Source organism: Micromys minutus (genome assembly GCF_963924665.1).
Source record: "Micromys minutus genome assembly, chromosome: 12".
Lineage (NCBI taxonomy): Eukaryota > Metazoa > Chordata > Mammalia > Rodentia > Muridae > Micromys > Micromys minutus.
In genome coordinates this window covers 24,602,302-24,627,667 of record NC_137981.1, presented here as the reverse complement: position 1 = coordinate 24,627,667, position 25,366 = coordinate 24,602,302, and the positions used below count along the sequence as shown (strand labels likewise).

At 40.2% G+C, this 25,366-nt stretch overlaps 1 protein-coding gene across 1 annotated transcript in view; it reads left to right on the top strand.

Moving 5' to 3' along the window:
* GRID1 (glutamate ionotropic receptor delta type subunit 1) overlaps positions 1-25,366 on the top strand; it is a gene marked incomplete at both ends in the record, with an annotated part of 697,530 nt that overhangs the window by 525,361 nt on the left and 146,803 nt on the right. The window lies entirely within an intron of this gene.

The following is a 25,366-nucleotide window of genomic DNA, read 5'->3' as shown; positions in this document are numbered from 1 at the left end:
GGCAGAAAAGACACATGGTGGGAAACTGAGCAGCATGTCATAGGGTTTCACAGATCTCTCTCTCCCAAGCAAGTCTGGGTATTTTCTGATAGAGTGGGGCAGGAGAATAAAATATAGCCATGCTTCCATTTGGTGTGTTCTTTGTGCTTGCCCGGAGCCTTCAGAGAATAAGAAAAACACCAGGAAACCAGTCAGGATGTTCTTGGGCTGAGTCTCTAGAACTGCACATTTCTCCTTGAAAAACAACTGAATTCTTCCCCCTCTTTTTTTTTTTTTTTTTTTTTTTTTTTTTTGTCTTCAGCAGTCACTTGGGATTTTTACAAACAAACAGAAGGCAGAGAGAAAAGTATTTTACTTCACCAAGGAAATGTTGAAAATGACATTTGAGCTATTTCTAGAACTATTCTCTATTTAAGTGGTTGGTTCTCTCATGTTTCTCCACCTTTCTTCTAAAGATGGTTGTTTTCCAGGGATCCTGGCTTCTGTGCATACTCTTCCCGCTGACGATGTCAGCCCTCAGCTCTAACAGCCTTTCATTGGCTTTAACTCTAAAGCTCCTTGCTCTACTAAAACACATTTCTGGGTTTTTTTTTTTTTTCTGAGAATTCCCAATTTCCTATTGACTCTGAGTTAAAATTCATATCATTTACAGAGTAAGCATAGCATACTATCTCCGGCCTCAAGATTATTTCTGAGAAGTTCCTCACACACTAGCCTATGAGTTCGTTAGGGTCATGTGCCACATCTGCTTGTTTATATGACAGAGGGAAGAGAAACACTACATACATCTCTGCAGGTAATTACTTTAGAGTATTGACAAAGTGGGGTCATAGCCATGGTGTCATCCACGGTCACCCCCTACCTCAACTGCTCTGTTCTTCATCTTGTCACTTTGTAGCCCACTTTCCATCCAGGGCCTCCACTGGGGCTTCTCTTCAGAACTGGGGTTTCTCACAAGTGCACATTAGGACCCCCTTTTGCTCCAGGGAATTACCAATCCCACTGGCTCCTGCTTTTACTTTCACTTTTCTCATTCTTTGAGATCCACGTGAGCATTTCCTTCTCCCATAGGGCCATTGAACAACTGAATCTTAGCTTCATATAACCCAAAATTGGTTGAAGGAGTAGCTGCATCTTAAGACAATAACCTATGAGCAGAAATAAACGTGGGGGAATAAATTCATCCTGTGCTCATTTCATTGCCTGTGATAGACTTCTCCATATGAGGGTGGATAATGATGACTTTTCTATAATGCTCAGCAATATAATATATTGAGCTACAGTAGCTAACAGTTCTGGTTCTGACTTGTCTGGCATGAATAGATTTCTTAGGGGTAGGTGTAAAAATTATTTAATCCCAGCCTTGGGTTTCTACCCCACCTTAGATCATTTATTTCCTGGGAAAAAGATGTACACACAACTTTTATATTTACAGTATGCTTTAAATGGCACAATATCTGGCCAGATATCTACTCTCTCTGTTGTTAGAATCTGCTTTCCTATTGGTGACCCTGAGTTATTACTTACTATATTTTATCTGGTCTTAACTCTTTAAGGCTACAGTTTCTTTACTCCTAACCAATGGCAGCTTCTCCTTTCTCCCCATGCCTTACTTCATTTCCTTGTGGTTCTCCTCCAACTCCAAGATTCCGAAACCTAAAACCTATGTCTCTTCTGCCCTGCTATTTGCTATTGACATCTTTATTTACAATTAGAAATAACTTAGGAATAGAGTCACTTAGCCTCTATGTTCAGACTCTCTCATCTCTGGAGTAACCAGTATTGGGGGCCCAATATTAGCATTAGAATATAAGCAACATCATGCCAACTCACTATGGGTAGTACTTTAGGTCTCTTATTCTGAGGTATGACCTGTTAGAATATCTCTTTAATAGATAAAAGTCAAATTGGATATGTGCTGCTGTATGAATCTCAGCTGCCTATTTCATTAGAGTTTAATTTTTATGAAGACAGATGTTGAGAATGTCAAAGACATAAAATAAGACAGCAATATGATATAGGTCCTCAGGCCTTGCTGTACATTTAGAACCACCTGGGAGCCCTTAAAAATCACAGTACTTAGGTCCCACCCCATTCCTTAAATCATACATCTGTGGGTGACAGCCAGTACCAGTATACTATAAAGACATCCAGGGAGCTTCAAAGTTCAGCAGAACTGGAACCCATTTTGACAAGAGTTATGAGGGCCTGTTCCAGGAGTGAATAGATTTGCCTAATGGTCAAGTCACCTTTCACAAGGTTTTAGGATCATGAGAGAAAAGAGAACACAGGGAAAGAAGAAACCTTCTTAGTCCTTGAGAATATAGCCTTAGACCGACTGCTGTTTGAGAGTATCTAGAGGGTCATTTATTAAGGCCAAGGTCAAAGTTGATAGGACTGATAAGAAGGTTCTATTGCAATGAAGAGATACAGTGGGCATGGCAACTCTTAGAAAGGAAAGCATTGAATTGTGGCTTGCTTGCAGCTCAGAAGTTTAGTCTGTTGACATCATGGCAGGAAGCGTGGTAGCATGTGGGCAGACATGGTGCTAGAGACATGGTTTGAGAGTTCTACATGTATATCCACAGAGAACAGGGAGAGAGAGCACCGTCGAGCCTGGCTTCAGCTTTTGAAACCCCAAAGTCTATTCCTAGTAACAAATCTACTTCAGCAAGGTCACACCTCCAAATCCTTGTCAAATAGTGCAAGTCCCCAATGAGTACACATTAACTATATAAATCTATCAGCCCATTCCTGTTTAAACCACCCCATTGTCTACCTGTGCTTGTAAGTGGGAGTGAAGAAGTGGAGATGGGACTGGAACTTGGGCTACTAACACCTTCTTCATACTACAGAAAAATGGTAAATTGTTCATAATAGTCCATTATGTTCTTTTCTAGTTTATTAAGAAATGATCACCCTTTTTAAATAAACCAGATCACCTGCAATTGGTACTTAAAGGTGGTAGTAGTCTTACCATAAACTACCTTCCTCATCTCTATGCCCTTTAACTCTTGGTTAATGAACAGGCCACACAAGAACAAGTGTGTTCAGGCTTTAATGGCATATCAGAGATTGGAAGGCTTTTGCTAAAACATGATCATCAATGCTCTTCCTACCTTACCATACACAGCTTTATTTACTCAGTTCAGAGAGCAACTGATCTTGCAGGCCACCCTCCTCTGACAAGTCTATGGCAGAATATATTCAACTGTTTCTTTTTATCATGTCCTCTCTTCATTGATACAAGACAAATTATTTTTATAATTTATTATGTTAAAATTATCTTTCTAGTATGAGATTATTTATTTTCTGTGTTTTCGTGTGTGTAGTTAACCTCTGTGGTTTGTATTTTTCCTTCTAGCATTTTCTGGGGGGCTGGTAGATTGTTTAAATTTGACTTTATCTTGAAATATCTTTTTTTTCATTTATGGCAATTGAAAGGTTTATTTGGGGGTATAGTAGTCTGGACTGGCATTTGTGGTTCCTTAGCACATCTGTTCAACCCCTTTTGGCTCTTAGAATCTCCATAGAGAAGTCAGGTGCAATTCTAATAGGTCTACCTTTATCTGAAAATGGAAATAGAAGCAATAAAGAAAACATAAACTGAGGAAATCCTGGAAATGGAAACTTTAGGAATGTGAACAGAAACTGCAGAAAGAAGCTTCACCAACAGAATACATGAGATAGAAGAGAGAAACTTGGGCATTGAAGGTATATTAGAAGGTATATTGTGGTTTTGTAGCACATCTGTTCAACCCCTTTTGGCTCTTAGAATCTCCATAGAGAAGTCAGGTGCAATTCTAATAGGTCTACCTTTATTTTTCCCTTGGTCTTTTTCCCTTGCTGCTTTTAATATTCTTTGTTCTGTATGTTTTGTATTTCGATTACTATGTATGCTTCCTAGGTGTCTCATTCTTTAAGATAGTAAAATTTCCTTCTATGATTTTGTTCAAAATATTTTCTGAGCCTTTGAGCTGGTATTTTTCTTATCCCTCTACTTCTATTGCTCATATGTTAGGTCTTTTCATGGTGTCCCAGATTTCCTGGATGTTCTGAGTTTATTTTTTTTAAGCTTTAACATTTTCTTTGACCAACATATCCATTTCTTCTAATATACCTTCAATGCCTGAGTTTCTCTCTTCTATCTCATGTATTCTGTTGGTGAAGCTTCTTTCTGCAGTTTCGGTTCACATTCCTAAAGTTTCCATTTCCAGGATTTCCTCGGTTTATGTTTTCTTTATTGCTTCTATTTCCATTTTCAGGTTTTGAACAGTTTTAGTTTTTCTTCAATTGTTTATTTTCTCTTGGCTTTCTTTTAGAAATTTTTTATTTCCTTCAGTTGTTTGTTTGTGTCTTTTTGGATTTCTTTAGTGGATTTATTTATTTCCTCATTCAGGACCCCTGTCATCTTCATATAGTTGGTTTTGAGGTCTTTTACTTGGGCTTTGCCTATGTTGGAAGATTTAGATTTGCTATGGTAGGACAACAGTGCCTTACTGTAGACATATTGCTCTGTTATTGACTGTGTTTTAGGCAGGTGTGTAGGCATCTGTGTTTGGTGAGAGTACAGTTCTAAGTGCTGATTTCTGTGCTAGTCTTGGTTGGGTGATTGCTTTTCCCCTTGCCTTTGGTTTCCTCTGGATTTTCAGAGAGTATTTTGGCTGAGTGTTGCTGGATTTACTGATCTGCTCAAAGAGTGTAGTGTGTGCATGGGGGATTTCTTACTGGGTTAGAGGGTTGAGGGGGGTGATCTGAGGAATCCACAGTAAGAGCTAACAGGTGGGAGAAAAAGCTGCTCCTGGTATTCCTTTGAAGTGTTAGAGGTGACTCTGAAATTGGGTCTGGGATAATAGCAAGAATGTTGAGAGATTTTAAAGCGGCCTACATGTTTGGGTGCTGGAACCCAGTGATGGGTGGGAAGGGAATGGAAATAGGAGATGGTCTGATTTTCTAGTAGGCTTGGCCTGTGGTTGAGCAGTAGGTATCCTCCCAAGTAGGAGACTGTGACTCACCTATGAGGCAGAAAGTCGAAGGTAGCAGGGGATGCATAGGAGGAATGCACAGGGAGGAGGGGAAGCTGCAGCTGGTGTTTTATTGAAGTTCCTGGAGTGACCTTCAGAATTGAGTTTGGGATAACACAGAGTGGAGATAGTCTATGGACAGCCTATTTGGTCTTTCTCAGCAAAAGAAAAGAATGAGAAAAAACACACACTCACATACCCCACAAGCACCACCACCGCCATTACTATCACCACTACCACCAAAATAACAGGAATTTACAATAATTGGACATTGATATTTCTCAATATCAATGGCCTCAATTCCCCAATAAAAAGATAGATTAACAGTATGAATGGGAAAACTGGATTCATCCTTTTTCTGCATACTAGAAAAACATCTCAACATTAAGGACAGATATTACTTCAGGATAAAGTGTTGGAAAAAATATTCTAAGAAAATGGACCTAAGAAGCAAGCTGGTGTAGCCATTTTAATATCTAAAAAAAATAGACTTCAAACCAAAATTAATTAAAACGGACACTACATATTTAACAATGAAAAAATCCACTAAGATATTTTTTTCTCTTACAACTTTGTTTTAAAAAGGAGGGATACATGTAGATTTTTAAAGGCGTTTTGGCATAACTCTAAATATATTTTGTCAGTACTTAATTCTTTTAGAGGTTTGATAGCATGCATTGAAATCCCACTAGTTACCACTAAGGTATTTTAATTCTTTATTTGTATGCCTGAAATACGAGGGCCACCCATCTTTGTAAAATAACCTTACCACAGTGTGAATCACACATTGGCTTATAGTGGGAGACTTGAATATCTTACTTTCACCAATTGATAGGTTATTCCGATAATAACTAAACAGAGAAATCATGAAGCTTACTGACATTACAAACCAAATGGACCTAACAGATATTTACAGAACATTCCACCCAAACATAAAAGAATATACTTCATCTTGGTACCTCCCTTGACTTTCTCCAGAACTGATCATATACTCAGACACAAAGTCCCAAGAGAACTGAAATAACTTTCTACATTCTATCAGATCTCCATGCATTAAAGCTGGCTTTCAACAACAGAAAGCCTACAGACTCATGGAAACTGAATGACTCTCTATTCAATGAAAAGTGAACCAAGGCAGAAATAAAGAAGTTAAAGACTTTGTATGAGTCAATCAAAAGGAATACACAACATACCCAACAAAGAGGACACAAAGAGAGTGGTGCTAAGAGTAAAAGCCATAGCACTAATCACCCACAAAACAAATTGGAAAGATCTTATACTAGCAACTTAATAGCATACCTGAGACCTCTAAAACAAAAAGAAATAAACACAGCCAAGAGGAGTAGAGAGCAAGAAATTATCAAATTGAGAGCCGAGATAGAAACAAAGAAAACAATAAAAAAATCAATGAAACAAAGAGTTGGTTCTTTGAAAAAATCAACAAAAGAGACAAAACGGATCCAAACTAATTAAAAGACAAAGAATATCTAAACTGACAAAATGGGAAACAAAAGGATGGGGACATAACAATAGACACCGAGGACATTTAGAGAATCATAAGGACATACTTTAAAAACCTGCACTCCATCAAATTGGAAAAGCTAAAAGAAATGGATAATATTCTCCATAGATACTCCTTACCAAAGGTTAAATCAAGATCAGGTAAGCAATATAAGCAGACCGATATCATGTAATAAAATAGGTGTCATTATATGTCTCCCAACCAATAAATAACAAGTAAATAAATAAATACCAAAACACCCAAAATGAATAAGTAGATAAGTAAATAAAATCAACAAACAAAACACAGGGCCAGATGGTTTTAGTTCAGAATTCTATCAGACTTTAAGAGTTTATGCCAGTGTTCTACAAATTATCACACAAGACAGAAACAAAAAGAACATTGCCTAATTCATTTTATGAGGTAGGAGTTATGCTGATAACCAAACCGTATAACGATTAAGAAAGTAAGAGAATCACAGACCAATTTTCCTTCTGAATATAGATACAAAAATATACAATAAAATATGACAGAGCGAGTTTTAGGACATCTAGGGCTCTTACACAGAGAAATCACTTCTCAAAAATGAAACAAAACAAACAAACAAAAGACCTCCCAAACCAAATTCAAAAGCACATCAAAAGTTCACAAGGTCCTGGGATGGAAGATGGGGCCACACACTCATCTCCAAATCTTTAGCCCAGAATGGCCCTTGTCTAAAGGAAATACAGGGACAAAGTGTGAAGCAAAGGCTGAAGGAAAGGCCATCCAGAGACTGCCCTATCTGGGGATCCATCCCATATACAGTCACCAAACCTAGACACTGTTGCTGATGCCAAGAAGTGCTTGCTGACAGGATCCTGCTATAGCTGTCTCCTGAGAAGCTCTGCCAGAGCCTGACAAATACAGAGGGAGATGCTCACAGCCAACTATTGGACTGAGCACAGAGACTCCAATGGAGAAATTAGAGAAAGGACTGAAGGAGCTGAAGGGGTTTGCAACTTCATAGGAATAACAACTATATCAACCAACCAGAACCCTACTCCCACCCCCCAAAGTCCTCAGGGACTTAACCTCCAACCAAAGAGTACACACAAAGGGACCCATGGCTCCATCCACATATGTAGCAGAGGATGGCATTGTCATTAATAGGAAGAGAGGCCCTTGGTCCTGTGAAGGCTCCAGTCCACAGTGTAGGTGAGTAGGAGAGGGAGCATCCTCATAGAAGCAGAGGGAGGGGGAATGGGATAGAAGGGTTCCAGAGGGGAAACGGGAAAAGAAGGTAACATTTGAAATGGAAATACATAAAATAGCCAATAAAAATAAATTAAATGGCTTAGAAATGTTAAAAAAAAGTTCATCCTCATGATCAAGTAGGCTTCATTACAGAGATGCAAGGATGGCTCAACATAAAAAAAATCAGTCAATATACTCCACCATGTAAACAAGCTAAAAAAATTAAAAACAAAGCAAAACAAACAAAAAGCACATGACTATCCCATCAGGTGCAGAAGCCTTTCATGTGTAAATCATTGCTTTGTCATGACCCTTTGAACAGAATTATCATGGAAGCCAGAAGACTAGAAACAGGTCACTGGGAACCAAGTCTTTAAGAGAGGAAGAGATAGTAAAATACAGGCAAAAAAAAAATGAAAGTCCAGAGGGGGGACTCCTGGGAAAATTCAAGTATAGAGAGAGATGAGGAATAGAGATAGGAAGTGCCGCAGGAAACTCAGCCAAAGTGAAGGTAGCATGGAAGAGTCACATTGAAACCTATGACCATCCAACTCAAGAAAAGCTTTCAATTTAAGGGGTAGCATAAAAGGTAATGTGGAAAGAGGTTGCACCAGGTTTAAAGAGTTTGGTGAGGATATGGGTTTTGGGGTAATTGAAGGCTAGCCTAAAGTAAGGACTCATAAAGAAGCCTTCTGGGCATTCACTAGACAGTAAGCTAATTAAATGTGCACACTCTCACACATACACATTAGAATAAAATATACATAAAATAACATATTTAATTTTATTTTGATCTCTTTAAATCTTTGGCCCTTTAGAACTTCCCCTACAGGACTGTGTGCTCTACGTAACAAGTGGGTCTCACTTAATATTTCTCTGGATTGTTAACCAGTTATTGTAACACCTTTTCTAAGATATTCCATACTCTAAACATGTTCTTAGGGTTTGCCTACAAATGAAACAAGTCTTCAACTCGTTTTGTCTTAGTGGATTTTAGTTTGAAGTTTCCTAAGGCAGTGTGGTAGCTCTTTGCCTAGCCTCTGTTTCTGGTCCCTCTTCTATTCTGTGTCACAGTGAATCTCTAAAGCTGCTTATCATGCATTTTGTGGTCTGCCTCTCTCACCAGCAGGATTTGTGTCTCACAGGTAGCCATGTCAAGGCTCAATTACCCAAAATGCCTTTGTGGTCAAGACCTGTGAGCAGCAACTCCCCACCATTTGTAATCAGGGAACTCACTATGAATCCTGATGTTTTGCTAAATTCTGCCCAGTGATTCTTTCACAGGTTTAGGATGAGCAGTGACAGACTAATGACATATTAAATTGTGGCAACATTTGAGAAGGGAAGCTTTGAGATAGAGGGAATGTCTCAGGGTTTCTATTACTGCAAAGAAACACTATGAGCAAAAAGCAAGTTGGGGAGGAAAGGGTTCATTTGGCTTATACTTCTATATGGCTGTTCATCACTGAGGTCAGGACAAGAACTCAAAGAGGGCAGGAACCTAGAGGCAGGAGCTGGTACAGAGGCCATGGAGGGGTGCTGCTTGTTCAACCTGTTTTCTTCTACACCTTAGAACTACTAGCCCAGGGTTATCACTAGCCAAAAAAAGGCTGAGCCCTTCCCCCTTGATCAACTGAGAAAATGCCTACAACTGAATCTCATGGAGGTATTTCCTCAACTGAGGCTTCTTACTCTCTGATGGCACTAGTTAATGTCAAGTGGTCACACAATACAGGGAAGAGATCAGTTGTCAACATATAGAGATTAACTGAAGACATGCCTCACATTTCCCTAAAATTCCAATTCCCTTTCATTCCTCCCACACAAGCCTTGCTGGTAGTAACAGTGATGGGATGCTAAATAAGACAGGAACTGCTGAACAGTTTTCAGTCTGCCATACTTCATATCACAACTACACATTCTAGCACAACTACAAACTCTAGCGAAATGCAAAGGACGTGGGTGTTTGGGTTCTGTTCATCTAGTTATACATTTCTTTATGAAGCTTATTTTCTGATCATGTAATAAGCATGCTTGTTGAACACTATTGTGTCATTATCTCTTACTCTGTGTGCCTGTGTGTACAGTTGACCAGGGAGGGCAGAGGCATTGGATCCTGTAGAGATGGAATTGAAGGCAGTCACGTTATAACTGATGTGGATTTGAGAACTGAACTGAAGGCCTCGGTCATAGCAGTGCGTGCTCTTCACCAATGAATAAGCTCTTTAAAATGAATTTTAAAATGCATTTTAAAATGAATTTGACGCGCCAAATAATTTGAGTCAATTAATGAAATTGAAAAAGGGATTAGAAAAAAAGTGGTGGAACTCCCTCGGTAGTGGTGAAAGAGGGATTACTAAACAAAGGCTGGTATGGGAGATGGGGTGAGAGGAACACAGACTCAGATGAATGAAAATGTTGTACATTGGTGCTGCTGCTACAGTGCTCACAATGCTACCTCAATACCTCCTATCAGGTCAGACAAAAACACAGATAAAAATACGGCTTGCCACTTTTGCCAAAAGAGAAATAGCTAGACATGAGGAGGACAGTTTTTTTTTTTTTGTTTGTTTTATTTATTTATTTTTTATGCTAAGCCTTGTTAAAGAACAAAATTCTCATCATGAAGACATTTTAGGTCTCACTGTAATTTGGCAGTCCTGTATGTGGATTTGATTACAGGAAGCATGGGGAGAATAGACAGACACATCCTCACCATATGGATGGGAAAAAAAAAAAAAAAAAAAAAAAAAAAAAAAACTCTTTCTAACTGTCCTGGCAAGCAAAAGAGAGGCAGGCTTTGAGACACAGAAAACATGCAATTTCAGAAGCTGTGAAACGAAGAACAGAAAATCAAGTATGGAAGTGAATATTCTAGGGGCACCAAATCATCATGCCAATCATTAAAATGGGAAGATAATATGGTTCAGTAGGGGGCGTGCTTATGTAGAGATCTAGCATGGGTTCAAACCTCAGTGTCACAATAAAAGCATTTAATAAGCCAGGATAACTAGCACAATAAAATCTCTCTCTCTCTCTCTCTCTCTCTCTCTCTCTCTCTCTCTCTCTCTCTCTCTCTCTCTCTTTCACACACACACACACACACACACACACACACACACACACACAGCTGTGTGGACAGTTCTATGTATATTTACTCTCCTAGCTCTTTTTAGTTTAGCTACTCTTTGATTCTCTCTTTCCTTAATGACCTTTGGAATTTAATTGTGCTATATTGAGAAGAGGAAGATATTTAAATCTCTCTCCTGGCATGGCAGACTGAAAATTGTTTAGCAGTTTCAAAAAGTTTTATTTAACTTCTCATCATTGGTAGTGTCTTGTCAATTTAAGATGACTGTAACTTTGAAAAACCTCTCCCATGTTACTTTCATGTACTAGATGGAAGATTTGACCTTGACTCATGGTTAATATGATGACGTCTTGCCTATAGCTCCATATCATCCAGTGTTAATATTTACATGCATGTCACAAACAGCCATGATAGTGCTTCACCGGGACCCTGTTATGGAATGAGTCAGGTGAATCAGGAGGACAGTACTAAAAATAATTTCTTGATTTCTGCCCAGGAACAGCCAGGGTTAAAATCCATGTTACCGATGGGACATTAGATCATGTCAGTACATCCCATTAAATCTACACCAAACAAATCACAACCCTAGCTGCTTATGTCTTCAAATAGCTTCTGTAGTTCTCCTTTGAGAAACTGTGGCTAAAGAAAAGTCACCTAGAATATGGGTCTTCATGAACTTTAAAAGAATATTTTATAAACTTCATAAAAGCAAAGGCATAATGAAACCCATTAGTCAGGCCTCCCCGCTATTGGCAGTGTTAGAACAACAGAAGGAATGTTGAAGACAAGTCTTCTTCTTCAGTGCCACTGCCTGTAAGATGATCCATTTAGGGACAATCAAGAGCACTTTCCAGGCCCCTGAACAGGGAGTTGTTGGCCGTTGGTGAATGCTAGTGAAGCCCAGTCTTGCTATGTAACCAAACACTAGTCACTCGACTTCTTTGATCTGAGTTGTACTACTTTGAATGTTGAGGTATTAGTAGTACAGGGGAAAAGAACAGTTTGAATAGTAAATGAAAGATATATCCATTGCTTTTTTGAATATCTTACATTCAAATAAATACCAAATTTAAAATAAAGGTCTATAAAAGGGCAACAGCAAAATATGAAAACAAGACACCCCTAAGACTTGTCCTGGGCAACAGCAATATATGAAAGCAAGAGACCCCTTGGCCAAAGGACAATTTTCACTGCATGTGTGCTGTGTATCTGACACATTGGATTTCGAATGTCTATATCATTGATTTGTTTTCTCTTGACTTTGACTTGTGTGTGGTGTCTGATGTGCAGGTGGAGGCTAACAGCAAGGCAGACAGCAGCTGTAGAAGTTCCTGCTCTTATGAGAGTGGAACAGAATCTCTAACTTAGCATTGAAGATGGTGAACTTGAGGTCACAGGTTTCATAATACAGAGTAAGGAAGAAAGTCCAGCTGTATGTTATCTCTGAGGACAGGTAGATTCCTGTTTGACCATCATTTCTTGGGTCTCTCTGGGATCCCAGAATCACCTGGAAAAGAGCCAACTCTTGAAGGGGTCCACACATGCCATTAACCCTGGACTTGCTCTTCCCTCATGGCACTCAATGAGGCCTCAAAAATCTTGCTCTTTCAGGCCAAGTGAGGGCCCCAGGTTATTTTTAGACCCTGTAGTAGATTGACTTGTTCGGTTTAGCAGTGCATGTTCTAAGAAACTACACTTATCGGGGGACTTGGTTGTTCTCTAAGACATTTACACCAATCACTTTGCCACTGGAGCTAGCTTGAGGGAAGAAGGAAACTGGATATACCTTGCTTAGTGTTTCCTCTTCTTTGAGAGAGGTGGGGAGATAAACATGCCACTGGGAGGGCAGAGAGTTGAGGGGAACAGGGAAGGGAAATATGATCAAAATATTTAAATAAAAACCAAAACAAAAAACAAGGCTTGCCTTGAGCCTGGAGGGGACTTACTTAAGAGTTGTGGTCAATTCCTGACACATCCCATGAAATGAGTCACCATTTCAGCACCTCATTGTCTTGTTCTGAAGCTAACTGAATTCCCATGGGCAGAAAACATATTTATTTAACTTTTATTAAGAACTAATGGGGAAGCCTCCAGCAGTCTCCAGAGGTGTCCTTTTCTGTGGCCTCCCCTGTAATTTATGCATTATTTAATCATCAGATGTATTCTTTCAGAGAGCAGGCTGGATTTTCCTCATTTACCACCCACTCCCCCATGCAGAGATAAAATTATTCCCCGAGTATCCTGCATCACGGAATGGTACCTTTTGGAAATGAGAAGATAATGCTGTTTATGTATGAGTGCAAGAGAATTACTTTACTTGTGTGTAGTCACAGTGATTAAGTTGAAATGTCACTGCTGATCTTTCCTTTTCTAAATGTTATACATATTCAAATCCACCCCAATACTTATGATTCTAACTGATGTAGAGGATGTTTAAAATAGGGGAGGATCCAAGTCACCGAACAAAAGCCAGCTGTGTTCTCCACTTCTGGTGAGTGCTGTAAAAAGGTGTGTTAGTAATAGGATCTATATTGGTGATGTCCCCAAGGATATGTTGTCACCTGGGATTTTTATAGGTGAATTAGTACTGTAAGGAGAAGTTGCCTTAACCTCTGAGAAATGTTTTCTGAAGTAATTCGTATTATGTAAACCAAAGGGGTGTGATAGGCTGTGTTGGGAAGTATGGTGGAACAGATAGTGGTGACTCAACTACACAGAGAATTTGGTGAGGGGTAGGAAAAATTGTTCCTCCCACACCCTTGTCTTTCACAGTCTTACCAAAGTTTACCATTGGCACTACTTCTTATTCATAAGAGAAAATGGAGCTGGGGAATGTGAACCAAGTGGGCACCCTTTGGCAGTTGGGTGACTATGCCTTTTTTTTTTTTCCCCTAGAAGGTAGAGAACAGGTCAACTGGGAAGACAGGATAAGACATACATGTGAACTACAGAGTGGGTAGAGCACCTGTAATGGAGACCAGGATTCCAGCCTGTTCTCCTGAAACGTTCTTCCTCTGGCCACAGGCAACCTTGGCCTGTTTGTTAATCACCCACCCTTTCCCCCCTAGATGCTCTGTGCCCTGCTATGGGTTGTTATTTTGCAGAAAGAGATTGAGATTAATCCCATTGATAAATATTGAAATCCGGGTCCTCCCACCTATGAGGAAGATTAACCCTGGGGCTTCTCCAAGGTCTTCTACATTAAGGAGGGAAGAAATGTCCATGCCCTAAGACTATTTTGCTTCGTCTATGAGATCGTGTGTACCATGTTTCTTACAAGTCACCTGCCTTACAGCGGGCACTTTATTTCTCCCATCTTCCATCCTGATGTTCACTGTGGTTCATAGTCCTTCCATATTGTTTTTCTTCTGGCTTGGTTTTTCATGACTGTTGGAGTCCAGGGCATCTTTCAGGTCAATAAGAAAGGCTTAAATAATCCATTTCCCTTCCATGTGACATATAGCCTAGGATTATGGAGACAAGTTAATAGCTAGTTGAGGCATAGTACTGCATCAGTGCCCATCAGGGAGAAACACATATGTTCTAGTTCTACGATGGAATGTCTGTGACAGCCCTGCCTGTATCTGTGCACAGGTAGCTCATCACCCCAGGGGATTCTAATTCTGTTGGATTTTACCAGCAAATGACTGTAACAAAGAAGGGATATATTAAAGTATGCATTAGGGATCCTGGTTATTATAAATTACATTCTTTGAAGTCTCATTTAGATCCAGGAACCAGACTGCATCTGGAAGGCTCTGAGGATTAATCCTTTCAGAATAATAGAGTGTCAGTGATCATTTGGAAAAGTAATTATACCAAATTTAATTATCATGTGTGTCTTTCATTGGCATTGCTGTACATACCCAGCGTACAGCAGGGAACAGACTATCTCAGCACGAGTTCTGGACTGAAGACGGTGGTATAAAACTCTACACGTTGTAATTAAATATCACTTGTATAGGGGGCTTGATGAATACAGAAATTGTGGGTGGGTATGTGTCAGAAACCCATAGCCTACTCAGTAGATGTTTGAGATATTTGAAAAGACTTTTCAAAGTTTTTTTTTATCATATTAGATAGGAAAAACACCCCAATATTTTGAATAAGCTGATAAAAAATGTTTACACTTTTGTTCTCTGTGCTTGTGGTCTCCTGACTTATTTAAGTTGAAGATTATCACAGTGGAGTGAACTAGCCAACAGGACTTTGGTGCCATGAGCACATTTGAGGGAGAGTCGGGGCAGCACAGGACCCATTTGATGGACACATGGACTCTGACAGTGTGGACTCCAGTGTTTTCAGAACTTGCCATATTGGATCATGGCCCCTGAGAGATTCTTGCCTCTATCTTTTTCTCTCTCGTGACTCTTCATTGGCTAGCCCATACTTCTCAGAAATCACCCCTTTCTAGGGCCTTCTTCCGATGGCCCTGCTAGGATGGTGGTCCTGCATATTTGCAGAGCACAGCAGTGCAATTGCTCCTGTGTAGACCTTTTCCTTCTGTTCATTTTTGTACTGGGAGAGCTGTGACCCTTTCCTGGCTCAGTATCAACTTAGCATCAGCTCCCAAGTCCCAGGCGTAGCTCCTTCATTGAAAATGCTCTGTGAATATTTGTTAGAATGGATGATTAAAACCTGAAAGTGCAGGACTTGGTTTCTCCTTTCCTCACATCCCTGTTTATGCTGAAGTCTCAACAAGCAGTCTTCAAATCTGCTGTTTTTATTTGGGCTTTATCTGGAGAAAAAAACCATTATGTTTGAAGCAGGGATCTTCTACTTGATCTGTGGCCAGGAGCTAACTCGTGAACCTCGCTGGGGCTCAGTGAGGACTGTAAAACTGACAGAAAGCATCAGGGAGACGACAAGCTCAAGTAGTGTGTGGGCGATGTTTGCAGGTGGCAGGTGTTGTCTTCTTCCTGCCCGGCCTGTGAAGTACTTTCTGCTTCTATGCCTGAGCCCAGTCTTTCTATTCCCGAATTACTGTCTTAAGACTCTTTCAAGGACACCCAAGCCGAAACCTTTCATATAAAGTCACAAGTACGCTTAGATTAATCAAGTATATGAGGCTGAAGCCTCATCTGGTAGGTGGGAGGGGTTAGTGGACTGTCTATGTTGAAGAGATGCTTTTGCCTTCCGGCTGAGAACCTTCCTGCTTCTCGTAGAATTGGATGGCCCTGTTGGGGTTCAGCACCCATAATATGTAGTTTCTGTTGCGGGGTCTTTCGCCAGAAACTAAATCCTTCCCATCTCTATATCCAAAGTTAAGTGTTGGGTACTGAGTGATCAATTGCCATATGGGGGATCTGTAATTCCCTCCTATGTCATGACACAGAGATCTTAGGGACTATGACACAGTGAAGTGGGGGACTATGCTTTGAGAACACATAGGTTGTGTTTTACCAGCTACTACAGTCAGGCTGACTGCCTTCAACTCTCTTTTCAAGACATGTCTGGTTTAATGATGAATGGATTCGGGATCTCACAGGACCTTCATTGACTCTTGCCATTTTATTTGACAGCAGCTGAATGGGGCATACCCCAAAGGGGTACATTCCAAAAGTGGCCTTGGAGCCAAAGATGTAAGCACATATATTCAATTAATTTTTATCAAAATTTGGAAGTAACATGAGAAGTAGGTCTCCACTTACTTCTTACAGGTGAGTTGCCCGAATCATCCTGGTAAGAACAACATCATACATTTAAAATTCATTGAGCATGACTAAATACCTAACCAGGTAACATTACCATCTGTGTAGGTAAATATTCATGGAGCTCGGAGCATGGATTTCATTTGTGAATGGTCAAATACCTCGGCTCAGAGTTTTAACTTACAATGCTACCTTCAAAGGATATAAAAATAGAACATATTAAAATGTCAGGATGTGTTTTATATATTTATAATAATAGCAGTTAAAGGGTATTATTACCAATGGCTCAACTATGAAGGCTTAGTCAAGAGGATTTGGAAGTTGGTAGTATGAAACACTGTGCTTTGGGGACTCTTTCTTGTATTAATGCCTTGGAATAGCAGGGTACCCTCGGAGGCAGAAGTTGCTTTTCTCTATTAGGTTTAAAATGTCATCACTAATTAGATAAGATTGCAAGTGAGAGCACTCCTATACCAGGCCTGGGGTTTGACTTTATAGACAGAAAATTGAAGGGAGAAATACATTTTCTAAACACATTTTAAAAATAGTTTCCCTTGGAAATTAAAACCATTAAGTGTACATCATTACGAAGATCAGTATTCATGCTTTAAAGAAACAATTTTGCCTTCATTTAATTTGTTTCTCTAAGACCTAATTATGGATTGAATAAAAAAAATGTTATTTTTCTATCACCCTGCAAATCGCCTTTTATCACTCAGGAGGGCACCTTGTTCTGGTTAGAAAGGGTTGTTTCTGAGAAGTTCTTAGTAAAGGAAGTCCGGGGGAGGTTTTCCAGGAGAAAGTTGGTTGTTCATTGAGAAAATAGAATGACTGGATGTGTTCCAGTAATGTGGAAATATGAGAGCCAATGAAGGTGGGATTCGGGGCTTTTCTCAAAAGCAGTTAAGCTCCTTATCCAGGGCCCAGTATGCTGCTATGTAATCCCACAGTGAGCAGAATGACTAAGGCCTATCACCATGATGTCATGCAGAGAACTCCAGGGATGTAGCTGGAGGACAAGCACTCAGTGCCCTTGACTGATACCTATGAATGGAAGTCGAGATCAGTCTTGCGAAGTGACTTGATCCATGGCCAACCTTCAGCCACCATTTTAGCTGGCTCTGAATGGGCTCTAGAATAGCAGCTCTGCCATGCTTATCATGTGTCTGGCATGATCATCAGTATTATATAAATGTCAGCTGATTTAATCCCCCTAAGAGTTCCGTGAGGCAAATGGTATTCTTTTCTCCATTTTATAGACAAGGGATTTGGACAGGCCTAGGTAAGAGGTGAAAATGGTTCAGCTGGGAGGACTCTTTAACCATTGGATTATACTATCTACTGATAGGTCACTCACAACTTGACAGGGGCTGTATGTGCATAGATAATTTGTTCCCATTAACAGCCTTCCACGGAAGGTATGACTCTGACTAGCTGTTGTTCTGGTGGTACCTTCACAGTTGTGTATCTTAGTATGTGCCTGCGTATAGAGTCCCACACTCCTTGAACATGGACTGGCCTGCAACTTTGCTTTAGTCATTGTAATGTGACAGAACAGGACCTCAACCTTCAGACTACTTTTCCCAGTGGGGAAGGAATGACATTTGTCATGTTAAATGTCTGAATAGCCTTAAAGCTCTGTGCTTAGAATAGCAAAGGAGACACTAAAGCCCCCAGATGAATTCCCAGTGCAATGTCCCACCAATGTACAAGCCTTGCGAATAAAGTCATCTTGGGAGGAAATTGTCTAACCTTGCTGTCACCCTTGGCTGATGCCACACACAGTGGAGATGAGCTGTTGTCTAATGTTGCTCGATTGCAAAAACTTCAGCAAGTAAAGCAAAATATTTAGAAAAGATTGTTGTCTTAGACTACAAAGTTTGTAATTATTTGACAATATGTCAATTCTTGCCTTTAAAGATGTAAACTGTGTACACAGAGGTTTTGGAAATGCTCAAAGTTATGTAGCTGAGAAATGGCAGATGCACGAATTGAGTCGAGGAGGGGGCTTACTCAGCTCACTGCTATAATTTGTACCTCCCATTGGCACATCTGTGAGAATTTGCTCAGTGCTCAAAGACTGAGCTTGTCTGAAGCTGTGCAGTGAACACTGTGATAATGGGCATCCTGGGCTCTGTCTACTAGGCCTTTGACATTGACCCCTGTCTACTGAAGCCTGTCTACTGTTGTGGTTAGAGCTTACAACCCCTTTCTTGAAGAGTTCCTTATGTAGGAGAACACTGTAGACAGAGCTGATACCAGAACTTTATAAGTAAGGTATATTGAGCATCATAGCACATAAGGGGGATTATTCCAATTCTGCAGGTAGGAAAACAGAGATGTGGAGATGTAACATGCTCAGAATCACCAGGCATATTTGGCTGTGTTCACCACACAGAATTTGGTCCAACCTTAAAGTTTGTGTCTGCCCTTCACTACCATAATCTCGTGCTGCAGTCTCCATCATAGTATATGAGTAGTTCCTGAACTCTATTCAAATTGAGCCTCCTGCCTTCTTTCTTTCAACAACAAACACCATCCTAAGGATGCTTTGACCACTTGTAAGATCACACAGATTTGGTAGCCTTTCAATACCACTGCTTAGGGACAATTATGTTCATTTCTCTGTACATACAAGCCCCTGAAGTCATCATGAGGGAGGATTTTCTGCCTCTGCTCCATCCATGGACATATTGGTTATCAGTCCTACTAAGCATCTGGAGGCTGACAAAGAACAGCAGTGTTTGTACCAAATGGCATCGTACAGCTATTCTAGAATTTGCCCCGATTTACTACAAGAATTCCTTTTGCAAACACAGCACATGTGATTAGCTGGAAAGTATTCCTAACTGTGGTGGTACCTATTCCTAAGAAAGAGCCAACAAAACAGAAGTAGTAGCATTGAGGCTAGGCCTGGAGGAGAGCAACTAAATAACTGAGTCTTGGGTCTCTGACTTTTTATTCTGTTGGGCTGGTCTATTTCTTTTGTCTGAGATCCCATAGTGATCTCAGAAACATCCTAGCAGCTAACTCCTTGAAGAGGCTGAACATCCATAGCCAACATATGCACACATTATAATAAAAAGCTGCAGGCCAACAATTCTCCATCCTGATCCTTGCTTGTCTCCTCATCAACGGAGGAGTCAGTAACAGTGCTGACCTCATACTGTCAAGAGTATGTGTGTACACTGCTCAGTGCAGCCCCTGGCATCTTCCATATAGCTATCTGTTAGATGAAGAAGGGACAAACAGCTCAATGTATGAGATAGACAGAGACATGGTAGATGTCTGTGTATGTTATGTTGAGAGGGAAATGAGAAAGCAAATGTGGATAGAGTGGGAGACAACCATCGCTAGGGAAGGTTTTGAATTATTTCTAGGAGTCTCCGGTGCATGGCAGGGTCTCATTATCTTTGAGGATGTGACAAGGGCTCTAAGAGGTCAGAGTTCCACATGTTAGGGAAGTAATAACTGAAGCCACAGGCAAGAGAAAAGCCTGTGTAATTCACAAAGCGAGTTCTTTCCTGCGTTTCTCACTGGCATGTGGGGTCCTTAGGCAGGCTGGATGTCACAGCCTAACCACCTGTGCTTATGAGTCTTTCTGGTTTCCTAGGCTCCCAGTAGAGGGGGCAGAAGCCTGTGACCTGAGAATGGCCTCCTCTGCTGGTACATTAGGCTCACTGATGGCAGCAGCCTCCTCCCTATTTCAGCAGTCAGGCCCACGTGGCAAGGTGCTTGTGCTGTTTGCTCCCTCACCAAGAGAGGTGTTTGCTTTACTCTGAAGATGTGTGCTCTATCCCCCCACTTCCTTAAACCAATAGTGCACCACAGCTATGGCTTTGCAGAAATGCATAAGCCTCAGAGAGCTGCTTAAGTGTTCCCATTAATCCATTGAACTATAAGACATACTAAAATGTAGCGTTTTAGGTGTTAAGTTTTAGAAAGGAATTCTTTGATAATTTAATACATATCACCGTTATATGGGAGCTCTTGAGCATAACAGCTTTGTCATGCCCCGAAGACAACAGTTGATAGCATCCTTCCCCAAACGTTGGCTATTGGATCCTTTCCACGTCCTCCTTCATGATGTTCCCTGAGTCTTGGAGGGGCTGACAGAAATACCCTCCTTAAGGATGAACACTCAGTACTTACTCATTTTCGTGCGTGGACAAGTTATGTGTCTTAGCATTCAGTGTACACTGCAGACAGATTTGGCAGGCAGTAGACTCTAATAAAGGCTTGTTTAATTAATGGCTATTTTGATGATTTAGTAGAGAGAATAGTTCTGTGAGCCATTGCTTGGATTTGGAAAATAATCTCTCCATGGAAGCCACCACCACCTGTTGATCATCTGAAGGGTCAGGCTAATGTTATGTAGACTTTTGCTTCCTATGGTGACTTCACTGTATCTTTGTTCCCAAGACAGAGATGTCTCATCACCACATAACAGAGGATAATATTAGAATCCTTAGCTACACTTTGCCCTTAAAACTTGATCAAAAGGTTAAGCTTTACAGCATTTACTGTATGAACTGATACTTATACTTGTAGAGAAATAGTTCCACCATGATGCACTGACCACCATGATACCCTGACAACCCTGAGTGCATATAAGGTAGCTACCAAGATTTAAATGAAAAATATTACCCACCCTATTGGTTAATGCATCTGAACACTTGGTCCTAGCTAGCAGTATACTTTGGGTAAGTTACAAAACCTTGCTGTAGGACAGACTTTCCTGGGGGTAGGCTTGAGACCTTATAGCCTTACCAAACTTCCTGTTCTTTCTCTCTGCTGTTTTCTGACAGAATGTGAACAGCCTGCTTTCTGACTCTGCTGGCATGCCGTACGGTTCCCATCACTATGGACTCTTGTTCTCTTGAACTGAGCCAAGTAACTCTTCCTTGGAGTACTTTTTGGTCATGATACTTTATATTGGCAACACAAAGGGGATTACTGCAGTCACCTAGGCTGAGAGTGAAACTGGGGCTGATGGAAATGTTGATGTAACACCATCTTCCTAGAGCAGGATGGGAAGGAGGCTAGGAGCTGCTATGAGGCTGTCTCTCAATCTTTCTCCACCCCATACAGCTTATGCTTAATACTGAGAGGCTGCCTGCGAAGCTAGCTTGAGAATGTTTTCAATGTCTCTTAGGTTCTAATGAGGTATGTGGCTGCCATGTATAAAGCATCTAGCTAAAGGTTAGGCCAATTTATTGAGAACAACTAAGTTCTTGAATTATTATTACCTGGGCCCTTTTGTCTCATTGCCAGGAAGTTGGCACATTTGGTTGTTCTACACTAACAACAATATGACCTATAGACCTAGCAAGATAGTGCCTCATAATATATTTCACCAGTGTTTCTGCTTGTAAAAATGATATTGAATACTTGTACATTGTAACATATTTATATGTGTATATGTCATTCACAGAAAAGCTCTACTTTTTGTACATTTGATATTCTTTCAGAGAGTAGTAGAATATCCACTGGTAATGTGAGGCCACCTGCAAGGCCTTCCTGTCTTCGAAGTGTTTAGTCACTTTTCAACTTTTATCCTGCAAGCATAGGCCAGAATTTCATTCAGGACCTTCTCTAGTTGTGATGCAAGTTCAGTGTTGCTCCTGAGACTCGATTCCCACCAACTATAACTCATAAAGGGACTGAGAGCTGCCAGTGTGTGTGCTTTGGCCTTGCGCTAATTACAGAGATCATAAAGATATACTCAGGAGGCACATCGGCTCTTTCTACAGTTTATCTATTGCAAGCTTCATTAAAGAATGTGTATTAAAGAAAGGCCATTTGGGGAAGACCGATGTGGTGCTGCCAACTTGTCAGCGTAGGCTGACGATCGTAAGTATGGAGAAGGCACTTCTGCAAGGATACCCTCCAGCTTGCATAATGGCATACAGGAGTGGCTTGAAAACTGTGCTCTGGATTTTCTCATTATAAAAGCAAGTCAAGCTCATTGTACAGTGTTTCAAACATATTAGATTTGAAAATATATGTTAATCATTTATTATAATAATGGGCTAGAGAGATGGCTCAGTAGGTAAGATGCCTTTGGACAGGATGTGCTCATGAGTTCTGATCTCCAGCATTCACATAAAAAGGTGAGATGTGGTTATCTCTGTAGCCCATGTTCTGATGGGGAAGGCAGAGACAGGTAGAGCCTTGGAACTCACTGGCTAGCTAGTCTAGCCATTGGTGAGCTCTAGGCTCTGTGAAGAAATGCTGTTTTCACTCAAAAGTGGGAGGGCAAGATGGCTGGGCATGTAAAATCTCTTGGCAGTATGAGCATCATGACCTGAGTTTAATCCATGAAACACTCAGTGGAATAAGAGAACTGACTCCCAAAATTTGTTATATACATGCACTTTGGAATGAACATGCCTGCTGTCATATGCATACATCGTACACACATGCTGGAGAAAGATAGAGGAAGACACCCAGCAATGACCCTTGGCCTCCACATGTCCTGGCACAATCACACAGACCCACAAAAATGCACTCATACATGTATGCCTACATACACACTGAAAAATAGCAATAGGGCTGAGCATATAGAAAAGTGATTGAGTATTTACTAGATGTGGCAGGAAGCTGAGTTTAATCCAATTCTGGAGAGGGAGATGGGCCAGAGAAGTTCTTTATTAACTTAATAACTTCAGATCTATATATATTATTTATCTTTCATATATTCCCATACCTCTTTATACACACACACACACACACACACACACACACACACACACACACACACACACACATATATATATATATATATTCATGATTTTACACCAAAAGCCCACTAAAAAAATCTTTGGCTTAGAGTATTTTCTTCCATATCACCAAAGGCTTCAGACGTACATGAAAACCCACACACATGGATGTGACAGGGACTGTCTCAGTGAGCATAACAGCTGCTCTGCCGTTCCAAGGCTGCAGTTGTGTCTAGTCTTATTTTGAATGCTATCTTCCACATGACACGTGTCCCCTGCACAAGCCACTCCCAAACTTTTCCCCATACCCACTGTTAAGCATTGTTTAGAAGAAACCTGGATCTATTCTAAAATCTACTTGCTTCACATGCAAGAGACTTACCTCATTTATAATGTCACTGCTAAGAGAAGGGAGCTGTAATCAGGGCAGCCAGGGACTGTGATGGACAACCCAGACTCTGCAAGCCTTCCTGCTCGATTTAATTGCCTTCTTACAAGTTCTTAGCTATTTTCTCAAGATTACAAGAACATAAACACCAGAACATCTACCCGTTTGTCTAGGGTGCTTTTAGTTTCTATCCTCCCTTACCCTCAATGCACCAGCACATCCCTTTTTAACCAACTAAACATTTCTTCAATAACCACAACATTCCCTTTCTCATTATCACACAGGATTGGGATCATGGCATTTTTTTTCATGCTAATACTGATGAACACTGATAACGACAACATGACTAATAGGCATCCCTGATAATGGTGATTATCTCTAACAATCACTTCATTTTTGAGACAGAGTCTTGCTTTGTAGCCCAGGGCAGCCTCATATTCACTGCCTTCCCATCTTAGCCATCAAGTGCAGGTATTACTGATGCTCTGACAACCTTTCTGTTTGTTAATGTTACATCCGGGGGGCTGATCCTAATTTCTTACCTCTTCTCACACAATTGGATTTTTGGTAGTTTCCTTTCTTTTTGCTCACTTTAGATTTTTTTTTTTATTTCCCTGATGATCATCATTGTGCATAACTTTTGTATTTGATATTCATATATGGAAATTTTTAGCAGAAAAATTTCTAGGATTGTCATTGCTTGTCAAGGGATGTATTTCTTGTGCTTTGGATGCATAGTTCTGTTTTCCCTAGTAGAGGAAGTTTTCTCACTAATACAATTATATTAAGATCACTATATCACTACTCTGTATTGCACTTAAAAATAATTTTGTGACCTTGAAACTGGCTTACATGTTTTGTCAGGTTGAATATATTTCTGTGTTTGCCCAATAGTTGACTGTTTTTTTCTATAGAAGTATTTACTCTGGTTTTCTTTCTTTTTAACAGTTCTATATGTGTTTTGTTACAAGGTATTTTGTCTAAAGTCCAAGGCACAGGACCTCCCTGTTCCTATAAGAGCAAATCAGAGGTAGTGGTCAGATGTCAACATTTTTTGCTGGTCATGTATAAGAAGAGTATTGAGTCCTTCTGAATTTTAGTTGAGGGAAGTCTACATACAGTATTGGTAGAATTCCTGCAGATCTTCACATATCAGCTCTGCAGAGGTATTCGTTCTTGCTGGAATTTAGCTAATGATAGAGATGGGTATGAATACCTTCATTTTCTATGATAATTTTAGTGATCATTGTATGGGCTAGTTTTTATGTCAAGTTGATATATGTTGGAATCATCTGAGAAAAGGGAATTGTAATTGAGAAAATGCTTCCATAGAATTGACCCATAGGCAAGTCTTTTGAGCATTTTTTGAGAGATGATTGGTGTGTGAGGGTCTGACTGATTGTGGATGGTGACATTCTTAGGTGTGTGGTCCTGGATTCTACACAAAAAAGCATGAAGAGCATGCCAGTAAGCCTGCTTATCCATGGCTTCTTCATCAGCTCCTGCCCCCAGGTTCTTGCTTGAGATTTTCTGCTCTTTCTTTAATGATAGATTGTGATGTGGAAGAATGAGGTAAATAAATCTTCTCCACTAGTTATTCATGGTAATGATGTTTTATCACAACAAGAGAAACCCTAATTAATACAATAATATTAGATATTATTATATATGTGCTCCGTGGCACACACATCAATAATTGGTAAGGGTACTTCTAAAATGAGTCCTCAAGTAGCATACATTCTAATGAAAAAAA